The sequence below is a fragment of the Caretta caretta genome, chromosome 5, assembly GCF_965140235.1.
Source record: "Caretta caretta isolate rCarCar2 chromosome 5, rCarCar1.hap1, whole genome shotgun sequence".
NCBI lineage: Eukaryota > Metazoa > Chordata > Testudines > Cheloniidae > Caretta > Caretta caretta.
Window position 1 is genome coordinate 52549785 of NC_134210.1, and position 13539 is coordinate 52563323.

General features: G+C 39.6%; 1 protein-coding gene across 4 annotated transcripts in view; it reads right to left on the reverse strand.

The window, feature by feature from the left end:
• Nucleotides 1-13539, reverse strand: part of SSBP2 (single stranded DNA binding protein 2) — a 278870-nt gene that overhangs the window by 110487 nt on the left and 154844 nt on the right. The window lies entirely within an intron of this gene.

The window sequence follows — 13539 nt, forward strand, 5'->3', positions numbered from 1 at the left end:
TAACAGTGGTACTTAAGTTCCATAAAAGCGATACTTTATTTAACAGTTTAAATTGCTCCTTGTAACCTGTTCTTTTTCCTTCATCAAGCATTATAAAAAGAAAGTACATTTTTGCAATTACCATTTCAATTTACTTTGTGTATACATACGCAGATACAGCCAAAATTATTAACCTGCCTGCCTAAGCCAAATCATTCTTTTTGGTGGTGTGGGGTGAAGAATTGCTGTGTTTAATTTTCCTGATGAATAATGTCCCCCACTGAGCCAATGTAACAGTGAAAGAACTACCATGAAACTAATCAGGAACTCAAATTGTAAACAGCTGTGTATATAGTAAAAATGTAATGACTGTTCTAAGAGAGTTATCCAAAACAGAGTCTTATTTCCCATGTCTATTAGCTATATTGAAAATTTCTGTAAATACTGTACTCATTAACATTTGGACAATCAAGGTTGTATTGTATTAAACAAGAGTAATTTTCCTTCCTGTCTGACCATTCGATTTATTTATTTTAAAAGATTTTTTTTTAACAAGCATGTCTGCATTCTCTGAGTTTAACTCCTCAATTCAAGCCTTGACTAAAGCTTAGAAGCATAATTCAAGTTGTTCTAAATTGTATAGACTGGCAGGAAAGTGCATTCCCACAGCTGGTTCTTATTTTCATCATTCTATTAACTCTTTCGCATTCCGCGCTGGGGTTTTCTGTTATAGTGTTACTGCTAATAATAGACATGTCAAAAAATACCAAAACAAAGGAAATGGACAAGAAAACCACAAGCTTCAGGGAATTTATAATAACTTTTCAATAGGCAGTTTTAGGAAAGATTATCTTGTGAAGTTCATAACAGCAGGGGTGCCTAGTGAAATTGCTAGAAATGCAGCAAGAATAGCCTTAGTGATTTAAGACAAGTGGTATTATTATTTACACAAAACAAGGCAGACACGAGTTTATATTCTGTTTAGTAGCAGTAAGCTTAATAGTGTTAGTATGAGCTACACAGCACTCTGACTGGAAGAGCATTTGTATTTTATATTTGGATAGCTTGATACATAAACCAATGAGGGCCCTTTTCAATGTCTGTGGGATTATACACTAGTCCCAAATTCACAGAACACAGCTGGATTCACACATTATTGATTTAGCACAAGTATTTGTATTCAGTGAACAGAGAAGTTAAATATTTATAAACAGTTATAGGCCGAATGAACAAATCTGAAACTTACACAGTAAAAAGCAGTTCAAGACGTACAGTAGCAATTGTATGAAAGAAAGAAAGAAACAGGATTGAAATTCACATCATATACAATTTGGGCAAACTGTTTAACTTTTCAAACAGCTTGGGTCAACATTATCAGTCATAACAGTGAACCTATACAGCCTTCCGATTATATTTTAAAATATCTCTTCATGAACAGAACAGTGTGCAATTTAGTATGACAATGATACAGGTGCACTTGATAAGACACCCTACAAACCATACTGCATTTTACTCACTATAACAATTTTTAATTTTTATCCTCCTTTTGTCAGTGATACTGTTGATCATTTCCAGTAAAATTTGTTAAGGGATCTAAATTCCAAGTACATGGGTTTCTCACAGTAAAGATTTTTTAAAGCAAAAAATACAATGTGCTTTCTTTTCTTTCTGGTAGAGCAGAGCTTCAATACAAAAGCTACTAGTTAAGACATATGGCCAGGGTATTTCACACTTTATAATCTACCCAAAAGAAAAGAAAAAGTGCCCACAACGATGACAGGGGGACTACAATGAACACATTCAGTGCCCTAAACTTGGGGTTTTCTTCTCTAGTTGTGGCAAAATTTCTATTGATTTTAGTGGATGTAACACAGGTCCCTGTGTAAGGAACTGACAGAAATGTTCCTTTTATCTGCCAAGAAAACATAAGAGTGCAGCCTAAAGACTGGGAAGGGGTTTTTCCTGGCTGACTGGTTGATTTCTGAGGTCAACCAGGGAGAGAGATATATGCCAGCCATTCTTTCATAACTTTTATAGTGTTGATGGTAAGGAAGGTAGAGGTAAATGACTTGTATAACACAGCTCTGATTCACTTCAGTCCTTACAATTAACAGAATTAGTACAAACTGGCTATGCAGGACATAAAAAAAATCAAAAATTCTCCAATGTGTGGAGTATAATGTTACAAAGTAGCTTGTGCCACAACATTTTCTTATAACCAGTATTTCCGTTCAAACAAGCAAACGTTTTGCACAGGCAAGCTTTTTTCTTTTTTCATTGTTAGTTTTGGCTGAGGCCACAGTTACAACAGGAAATAAAAATTACATTACTCAGGAAGGAAGCTAATGAGTTTCCCCTCCCCCAAATGCCATTAGACACTTCCTGAATAAAGGAGAAGCACAGTAATATAAAGAAAGATGGTACATAAGAAACCAAAAAAACAGATCCTGCCATATGATTAAAACCATGTAATCATAGCTGTTTGAACAAAGCATGTTAGGTCAGTTAGTCTAATGCAACACTGCTCCTTACAATATTCATGAGTGCTTTGTCCATTCCAGTTTTAAACGACTCAAGCGCTGACGCTTTCCTCACTTCCTCTGGGAGATTATTCCAAAGCATAATACATCTACTTGTTATGAGTTGTTCATAATATTTAGCTTTAAGTTTCCTCTGTTCATTTTCTTCATTGCTTCTCATTTGAGCTAAATAGCAGTTAATAGAGGCCAATTCTCTTTGGGAAAACCCCAAAGCTGCAAAAAACCCCAGAGGTTTCAAGATTGGGTAACAAAATAATCTTGCCATGTCCTTAACATTCAGCATTGTACAACTTTAAAAAAACACATTTACACTTTTAGTGCTATTCGTTGAAATATTTTTAGTGCTATTCATTCAAATATATAATTTACTTATATAACAAAACTAATATTAAGATTAACTCAAAATCAGCTAGAGTTTTGCACATAGCTAATTTGTGTAACCTCATATTTCCTATGACTTACTCTCATCCTCCGCATCCTCCTCTCCTTCCGATGTTTTTTACACCTAGTCATTCCATCCAATCTAAATTTAGGTCTGATCCTACAAAGACTTGGAAATAATTTTTGAAGTCAAAGGGGTTACTAACATTAAAGTCACTCACCTGCTTGCATCTTTACAGGATCGGTCTCATACATTTTGAGCTCTCTAGTGCAGGGGCTGTTTGTCTTTCACTAGTGCTCTGATCTGACAAAAATATGCACATTTGTAAATTTACTCACATGAGTAATTTTACTGACTACTTGAATGAGACCACCCATGTGAGTAAAGTAATGCTCATCAGCAAGTGTTTGCAGAATCAGGACCTACTTATTGTACAGCACCTAGTACCATGGATCTACTCATAACTGGGGCAAATCATATGACAATATTTTCTTCTTTTATTCTTTCCCCTGCTTTCCTCTCTCTGACATAATGTCCATTTCCACATTTCAGCTCCTCCCCATTCCGTTCCATTCTTCCCTCCTTCTGCTTCTCATCTCCTCCCTATCCAATCTAGTTTCCTAGATTTAGTTTGAAACTAAAAAGCTGAATCAGACATTAAAAATGTCTTCCGAGTCATCTTCTTACTGAAAAAGGGGGAGAAATGCTATTAATGCCGTCTGCAGGCATTGTACCAAGCAGCTGATAGTTCTCAGAAGAAGAAAAAAAGTTAAAAAAAGAGGTGACAGCTGCTCAGCACAGCTTCTAGTAGTACTTTGGTCTTCTTTTGCCACTCCTTTTGTAGTTAAAGAGCTGACTCAGAAATACTTTATAATGTTTGATTCAGTTAGTTTTACTTTCAAAGGATAGCTAAGAAACTAGAAAAAATTATTAAGGAAAGTAAGATTTTTGTTTAATGTACATAATTTTAAATGCAGAACTTTTTATTAGTGTTACAATACATACATTATTTTAGTGTTGATACCAAATAGGGCCATTCCATAATCACAGAAAGAGATTTCAGAGTAATGTTTCATTCTGGCATCGCATCATTTCAAGAGTAGGTGAGGCACTTGGCTTTCAGTCTTCCAAGGAAACTAAGACATGGTGATATGACTTTCTGTGTCTTATTGCTTAAGTACAGTGCCTTGTTTTTTAAAGAGAAATCACAATTAGGGTTGCCAACTGTGTAATCACACAAACCCAAACACCCTTGTTCCGCCCCTTGCCCCACCCTTCTCTGAGGCCATGCCCCGCTCACTCCATTCCCCTCTCCCTCCGTCACTCGCTCTCCCCACCCTCACTCACTTTCACTGGCCTGGGGCAGGGAGTTGGGGTATGGGAGGGGGTGGGGGCTCTGGGCTGGGGCCGAAGGGTTCAGAGTGTGTGAGGGGACTCGGGCTGAGCTTGGAATAGGGGTTTGGGGAGAAAGAGAAGGTGCGGGGTGCAGGTTCTGGGAGGGAGTTTGGGTGTGGGAAGGGGCTCAGGGCTGGGGCAGGGGTTTGGGGTGCAGGAGGGGGTTTGGGGTGTGGGCTCCGGCTGGGCGGCACTTACCTTGGGTAACTCCCGGGCAGCGGCGCAGCGGGGCTAAGTCAGGCTCCCTGCCTGTCTTGGCCTTACACCACTCCCAGATGCAGCTGGCACATCCTGCACTGCCCCTGCCTGTAGCCACCACCCCTGTAACTCCCATTAGCTGCAGTTCCCGGCCAATGGGAGCTGCAGAGTCGGTGCTCAGGGCAGGGGCAGTTTGTTTACATTGACCGTATGCAGGCACGGCTGCCCGCAGCTCCCAGCGGCCGCAGTTCACCGTTCCCAGCCAATGGGAGCTGTGGGAAATGGCAGCCAGTATGTCCTTGCAGCCTGCTGCTTCCCGCAGCTCCCATTGGCTGGGAACGGCGAACCGTAGCCACTGGGAGCTGTGGGGGGCCGTGCCTGCAGACGGTCAACATCAGCAAAATAGCTTGCGGCCTGCAATCAGATTACCCTGATGGGCCGCAAGCAGCCTGCGGGCCACAGGTTGCCCACCACTGGTGTAGACCCTGCTGGTATGCCCTAAAGGTTGCCTAGTGCACTTTACCATCGTACTGTTTCAAACAGCACTACCTTAAAGCACACCAGCAGGTCCATGCAGACCAATTAATGCGCAGCATGTAGTACACTTTGGAAATCAAACCCCCATAGTGTGCACTACCCCTCTGTGTAGACAAGCCCCAAAATACAGCTGTTATTCCTAGCCAAAACCAAAAGCCTTTGGCTACAAATGATTGTGGACATAGCTAAATGGTGTTTTGAACAATAAAACGAGCTTAAATTATTTAAGAGAATTCTTCCACTAAATGGAAAGACAAGTTTGGACTGAGGCCAAACCTACTAGTCAGTTTAAACCAGATTTTGTTTACAATGACCCTACCTAAGTGGGAATATTTCAAACTAAAATGCTTTCAGATATAATAGTGTGGATGGAAAGACTCAATAAGCCACCCTTCACAAAATAAAAAGTACATACAAGAAGCATATAGTTTTTCACTTATCTTACTCTGTCCAAATTCTTAAGTTATAAGAGTCAATTCTTAAATTATAATAGTTGGTTAATTGTAGAAAAAAATTGCATATCTGCTATAGTTTCTCTACAGTACTGATACTTAGAAATTAATGTACTTTACTCTAAAAGTATTAACAGCAACTTTTTCAAAAGTGGCCAATTGAATTATGCTTGCAACCCTCATATTTCATGCAAAATTGCACAATTTGCCTGTCTGGTGTGTGGAAATATTTGTTTACACCTACTAATTTCACTTTTACATACTGGGCATATTGCTTATTATTAATCATCTGCAATATTAACTACCCCCTATAGTTCTTCAACTTCTCACATATACTTCCATACAGTTAATACATCTGTAAATTTAGATGCCTGCATATTACCATAATACACATGAAAACTGTCATTATCCAGAACTAATACCTCTCTTTGTTATTTCAATTTGGCAACCATGTCATAAAATATAAAATAATCTATACTAATCACAATAGACCTGGATATTTTTTCTTAGTTAGGAAAAGAAATGTGAATTTATCAAAAAGTACATGATTATGTTAAAATTCCAACCTTGTAAACAGCAAAATAAATAAATAATGAAAATCTTTATGGTTTTTGTGCTATTGAAATGAATAAAACCCAGCAAAAATGGACCAAACGTTATACCAGGATGACAAAGTCAACTAAATAACCTCTGCACTTCTAGACTAGCTTTTGTTTTCAATAGGGCCCCTGTAATAGGGCGTTGGTGCCAAGGCACATGCATGTGTTCCAGCACCCTGTTTCAAATCTCTGGACTGTAACTGAATTGGGTGACCAAGAGACTCTCTACAGTGGTACAGGCATAAGAGGAGAACCAGGAAGCCCACAACTGGAGCCCTGAGACTCTTGGTTAAAAGGGTTTGTTAAAACATACATGTGCCCGGAAAGGGCAAAGGATCAGCTTTTGTTTTTGTTATGCCTTATAAACCAGACAATTGTCTACACTGCAATTAGACACCCGTGCCTGGCCCGTGCCAGCTGACATGGGCTCGTGGGGCTTGGGTTGTGGGGCTTTTTCACAACAGTGTAGGCTTCCAGGCTCAGGCTAGAACGTGGCTGAAGCCCAAGCCTGGAAGTCTACACTGCAATTAAACAGCCCCACAGCCTGATCCCACAAGTCCAAGTCAGCTGGCACAGATGGGCTGCAGGTTTTTAATTGCTGAATAGACATATCCCAAGAAAAGCCACATTATTTGAAATGCCTGTGTGGGTACATCAGAAGGGGAAACTGAAGGACCACTCCAGAAGTAAACTGAAGCAGTGGACTTGCAGAGGTGCAATCTCAGTAAGCTGACCTCTGGGCATCCCCTCTCTATTACAAGGCATTGTTCTTTTACCTCCACATCACAGTTTTAAAAGAAAGCCTGCACTCTAAAGCCTGGGGCCTCTTAAATGCAAATACATTAAAATATTTAATATCAGAGATTTCAACAGACAGTACAAAAAGAAAACTTTGTTAAAAACATTTTTCTGGAAAAGAATAACACCCTAATAATAAGATAAAGGAGCAAAATTTAGCCAATTTTCCCATGTACTATGATCCTTCATTTTATGTATTCCATCTGTGTAGCCTTTCACTGGGCAGCTCTCTTGCCACCACGCTTAAGAAAACTCTCAGAACTGCCGAAGAACCCCTTTGAATTAAATGAGAATCTCAGTAAAATAGGCCCAATCTTGCAAAACACATTTAACGCTCATGTAAAGAACATATTTTTGTCTACATGGAGATCTCAGAAGTGCTGAGCACCCACAAATTTCACTTTAGTCTCTGGGATCTGTGGGTGCTCAACATCTTTGAAAATTAAGCCCAGGTACTCAAATAAGACCCCCAGAATAAATAATTTATATTATAACTGTTCAAACTAGCCATGTTTTTTGGACTCCGGATTTTACACTAGCATTTAGTAATGGTGTCCCAGATCCACAAAGATATTTTGGCAGCTAACCCCAGTGTTAGGCACCTAAGTCTCATCTTTAGGTGTCAAGGCAATCCACAAAACCCACTGTCAGCTGCTGCCAAACCCTGTAGGACACACAAACTTTCTCGGTGCCTTTGTTTTTGCAGTAAAAGTTCCCTACAAGCCTATGGTTCTGCCTCTGGGCATGAACACCCCTGCTTCACTCTAAGCGTCTGGACACCTATCTCCCGCCTAGGCCCCAGAGTGATCCGTGAACCAGGGGAAGAAAGGTAGGCAGACACCTATCTTGTGCCCAGGGCCTGACCTGGTAGGCATGATCACAGGTCATCTAACTCCACATAAAATGGGGAGAGGGGGGAGAAAAGGAGGAAGACGACCTCCCTTATAACGCTTAGCCCAGTGGCTAGAGGAAGAATCTCTCTTATAACCTGTAGCCCAGTGGTTCAGGTAACTCACCCAGGCTGTGGGAGATCACCTGTTTAAGTCTTCCCTCAGCCAGAGAAGGAGAAGGAATTTGAACAGAAATCTGCCATCTCTCAGGTGACTGCTCTAACCACTAGGCTATGAACTACTCTTGTGTGGGTCTCCTTCACACTTTCCTATTGAAGTTGTTCCACTTTAATTAAATATTAATTGGGCTAGAGAAAGAATGAGAATGACTCTATAATTCAGTGGTTAGGGCACTCGCCTGAGATGTGGCAGATCCCTTTCAAATCCTCCTCACCTAGCTGAGGGAGGACTTGAACCTCCTCCTCAGCTGTTTTGAGTGGAGTTAGGTGGCCTCAAGGCATGCCTAGTGGATCACGCCCTCCAGACAAGATAAGTGGCTGAACGCCTATCTTCCCCTAGTTTGAGGATCACAAGCAGAGATGGGCTCTTCCAAGAAGTCAAGACACAGGCAACTTTCTCCATGAGAAGGATGGAGCTTAGGACACACACCTCTCATCTGCATCTGCCATTGGCCAGCTTCTGTGGGCAGCTGCCTAGCATGCTGGCTTCTGTGAATGGCATTCTAAAGACACCTAACTCACCCCATCCATTGTAGAGGGAGATCAGGGACTAACACAGGCTTTGCAGATCCATTGTTGTTCCAGTGATTTTCTAGGTACCTAAGTCTCTTTGTGGACACAAGCCAGTAGGCAGTTGAACTTGCAGAAAGATACTTTTTGGATCTCAGGGCATTTCTGAGAGCTCTGTTTTACCCCAGATGACAAGAAAGTCTAGACAGTCATTTCAAACTAAGCTAGGAGAACAGAGTCTTTAACTCTTATTGAAAATGGTTTTCATGTTTGCCTCATCATTCTTGGCCCATCTCAAGGGCAGAAACACCTCCTCTACTGCATTTCAACTGCTTTATAAAGCATAAACAGGATATTTATGTAGCAGTAAATCACTGCCTCAGATTCAAATGAATCAACAAAATCCTTTCAACTAAGTTCCTAAAACTTAAAAACAGATGTAACGCTTCTAACTGAATAATTGTAAACTCTCAAAATTGAGACTATTGTAATCAAAACTTCAAGATAATATCCCCAAATTCCTAACTTTAAAAATAGTATTTAACTACTTCCCATGGGGTGTTGCAAAGCTATACCACACAGAATTCAACTTTTCTTGAGAGACCAAGGAGGATTATTTGTAATCTGTCAAGTCCTTTTCCCTTAGCATAAAAGGAAACATTAAGGATGGAACTTTATTTAGATGTCTTACAAACAAATAACATCAGTGATCACAGAAAGAGGCAAATTCAAATCTACAAACAAAACATTTTTTATCCAGGATAGAAGAAAAACTCTAATTGTCTTTCCAATGCTCATAGTTAGAGATAGAAGTGAAATATGTACATAATATAGATATATAGATGACTGTATTCTGTGTGGCTCTGGAAACTAAGGGCTTGTCTACACTTAAAACGCTTCAGCAGCACAGGTGCACCGCTGCACTGGTGCTGCAACAGTGTTTCAGTAGACACTACCTACGCTGACAGGAAGGATCCTCCCATCAGCATAGGTAATCCACCTCTCCAAGAGACAGTAGCTAGGTCAACAGAAGAATTCTTCCATCAATCTAGTGCTGTCTACATGGGGACTCAGGTTGGCTTATCTATGCAAATCAGGGGTATGGATTATTCACACCCTGACTGGCATGGTTAAACTGGCTTATAAGAGAAGAAAAGAACAATTATGACACAGTTCCTCTTATGGACCAAGGTATTTGAAAAAAAAAACCTTAATAATGATTTGAGGGAAGGCTAGAGCACAAATCATTGCTACCCACAATCCATAAATCTGTATAAATTAAAACGCACTCAAATACAATTTAAGAGAACTTTTTACTGACATAACTTATACTGAAATATAGCACTCATTCTTAAATAAGAGTGCCCACACAGAGACTTGCACTGAAATAACTAAAGGTATTGTTAGTTATTTTAGTTCCAGCTTCCATGTAGATAAGCCCCAAAACAGACGGGGCAGATCCTTACCTGATGTAAATTATCATACTTTCATTGAAATCAATGGAGATATGGCAACTGAAACAAGCTGAGGATATGCCCCAGAGTGTTTCCATGTAACAAATAATTCTGAAAAGGTCCATAGATTGTCATTTTATGTTCAAAAAGTTTGTTTCTAGGTTTATCTTTTCTACTAGTTTGACAAATGATGATCTGTTCATGAAAGACTTTTACAGGCCTCTTAGTAGTAGTTCCTGCCTGTCATTGTTTCACAAGTTCAGAGAGACCTCCTTTCTCAACAGGTGTTTGAATTTCAAGAGGGCTCTAAAGACTGCATTTGTTTGAAAGACATATATTTGAAGCCTTTGTTTTTGGGAAGAATAAAATCCCTGTACCACACAACATACAAGCCTGTCCTCAGTTGGATAGATTGACATCTGTGGTCAAGAGCTGTAAGAGCCTTCCACCTGTCAGTGTTCTCACTTTAGAATCAATCATGCATCCAGCATGAAGGCCCTCACTGTGTAAGTATTAACAGATACTGTAAATCCGGCAGAGGCATCACCAGATTCTTGTTAAAGAGCACTTATAGTAGCCTAATATGAAAAACCTAATGGGATGAGATTTAAGAACTACAATGAAGATGTAATAAAGATGAGACAGAATTTTACCAAATTCTGATTCTGGTTGACTACAATGAGAGCACAACTTGATATTCTCCCTCATCTTCTGGCAGAAGTATTCAGTTAACGTCAAACTCAACTGGGACTCACAGACAAATTAATTATTAGGTTGTCACTGAACCCAATTTATTAAAAACATATAGAGCTCATATCACCCTTAGGTTCTACTTGTTTCCACAGGTGTAAATCAAAATGCAGAGCCCCTGGTGATAGAAAGTCCACTCAGAGGAAGACACCTATAACCCGCTGTGCCAGTGGGCCTGCAAATAGTCACTGCTGCCATAAAAATAGGGTGGGTGGATGTGGCAAAGGAGAGGGCATGGCCATTGCAGCTAGGATGTGCTGATTCAATCATACCTAAGGCTGCCTAAAGTGGTGAAGTTCATATGAAGTTCTAACCACACTTTAAAGTTGATCTCCTATGGCAGAATCTTCAGTGAGGGTGTCAAACAAAAACAAACAAACAGTGTCTGCCCTCTGCCCCTGATACCCTCCAGAAGTTGAGGTGCACCTGCCGATACAGGGGTAAAGGGCGCAATTTTGTGTTTCCTTTCACTAGCTGAGGTGAGTAGAGCCTATATATTATATAAAGTCAGAAGTAGTCACCTCGGGTAGTAAAACGTCACTCTAGTGCAGAAAGGGGCAAGAAGCAGGACCTCACTTTTAATATTACTATACACAAATAAATCTGCACTGGAAAAGCTTCCCTAATTTGATGAGAGCTAATTAAGTTAACCGGAGATAAACATTTTCCTTCAATGAGTCATATCCTGGAACGAGAACAACCAACAGTTTCAAAAGTTATAGTGGTTGCCAAGCCTCCTTTTTCTTGACACCTCAAAAGGGCTCGATTTTCAGCAAGTGCTGAGAACTCACTCTCTGAAAATCAAGCATCTTTCAAAGATGTCTCTAGTTGGGCAACTAAAATTTGAAGCATCAAAAGATCACTAGTCACATTTTAGCATCTTGGTCATCAGCTTTAACCAAGTTATCATGCAGGTTAGAAAATGCAATTTATTTCTGCTTCTATATATTTCATATACCAGCTCAAAGAAAGTTTGTACACATAGTGCTGTGCTAGTGAAGACAACCCTAATATGCAAATTGTAAAATATTATAATGCTATAATAAGACACAATAAGACACAACATTATAAAAAACTGTAACATTGCAAAAAAAGTACTATTTTACATGCACACACATACATTTTATATAACATTCTTCGCAGCTATTCATACACACACACAACAATATTGTGTAATAAATGATACCTCTCCTATTTTACTGTGCACCATCTTGATAAGTCTTTCACTTGTGCAGGGAAGATGAATGTCTGATGTCTCTAGTTTTAAACATACTGATAAAATCCACAGTAGGTCTAGCTCCAGATTTGAAAAAGTGTTAAATGTATTGTACAGAGTTGCAGTGTTCCTCTTCAAGGTATACATCTGTCTAATCAGACAAGTAGCCAAAAATCATTTACCTTACATTAGTAGGAAACTGGAAAAAAGTTTATATCAGTTTCTGAAATAAGTGCTTCTGAAGGGCCAGAAACCACAAAAACTTTTCTAACATGGGCCTCAACCCACCTGTTCAAGACTACAAGCTAACTGGTATAGGTTCTGGAACAACTGCTGGAGATGGCACCAGCTAAACTGTCTCTGTTTTAAGAAGCTGTGCCCCAGAGTGCCTTGAAGACAATTATTGTACTTTTTCAAGATTTCTCAGACTGTAAGAAGGAACTAAACCATGCCTGAAAATTAAAAATGAACTATTTACTTGATGAAGAAAATGGTTACCCGGACTTGCTTACTTTTGATTGATTTTCTAAAAAGGTAGAGAAGGTAGAGCCTCCTCAACCAACTGTCCAGTGGCTGAATCTTGGGAGAGTCACTTGTGCTGCATAGAGTGCTTCAAATATGAGGTATAAAAAGAACTATTACTGGTAAAAGGAAAAAAATGTGGGTTTTCAAAATCTTACAAAATGATCTAAAAGATTCCTGAGATCTGGAATAGCGCTAGAGGACAAAGTTCTTTTACAGTCAATAAGCTACTTACAGATTCTACTTGACTTCTCACCAAAACAGACTGTTACCAGAAAGTGAAAGACAAATTAAATACACTTTAGAACGAACCAATTATTTTAAGCAGTAACCCAAAGGCCAAAAACCTGACTATTAGGAAAAAACATGTCTGTTAAAATTTGAGCTGCTAAGACTCTGATCAAACTTTATGTGAATTCACCTCAGGAAAGAAGATCTTGTACCAATTTGTGTGCAACATATCAGTGGAATACATATGCATAAGAATGAAGTGAGCTCTGTACAATGACACCAACTGGTCTCGAAAGACCTCTTAAATACAGCATCCTTCATATGATACCACTTTTTCTAAGTCAAACTACCTTTCTTGCTTGATTAGCTGCCATCTTAAGCAGGAGTGAAAGAGGGGGGTCAATGTTGGTAGAAAAAAATGCAGTATATCAGAGCTTCCCTGTATAACGCAACTAAAGTTCTGAAAATGGAAGATTGCTCATTTGAGTAGAAATACACTGAATAGACAAGTATATAAAAAGAACTCTTGTTGGCCTCATAAAATAATTCTGGGCAAGGTTGTCCAAGTCTGATGGCCTGAATCTAAGCTAAAAGCCTGAGTTAAGACTCTCTGTTTGATAAGGGTATTTTAACGTTACTTCCTAAAGTGTTCGTTTTGTATTTTGTCAAAGAAACCCTCTAAAAACTTCACTTAAGAACATAAGAACGGCCATACTGGGTCAAACCAAAGGTCCATCAAGCCCAGTATCCTAACCTCTGACAGTGGCCAATGGCAGGTGCCCCAAAGGGAATGAACAGACAGGTTATCATCAAGTGATCCATGTCACCCAATCCCGGCTCCTGGCACACAGAGGCTAGGGACACCATTCCTGCCCATCCTGGCTAATAGTCATTGATGGACCTATCT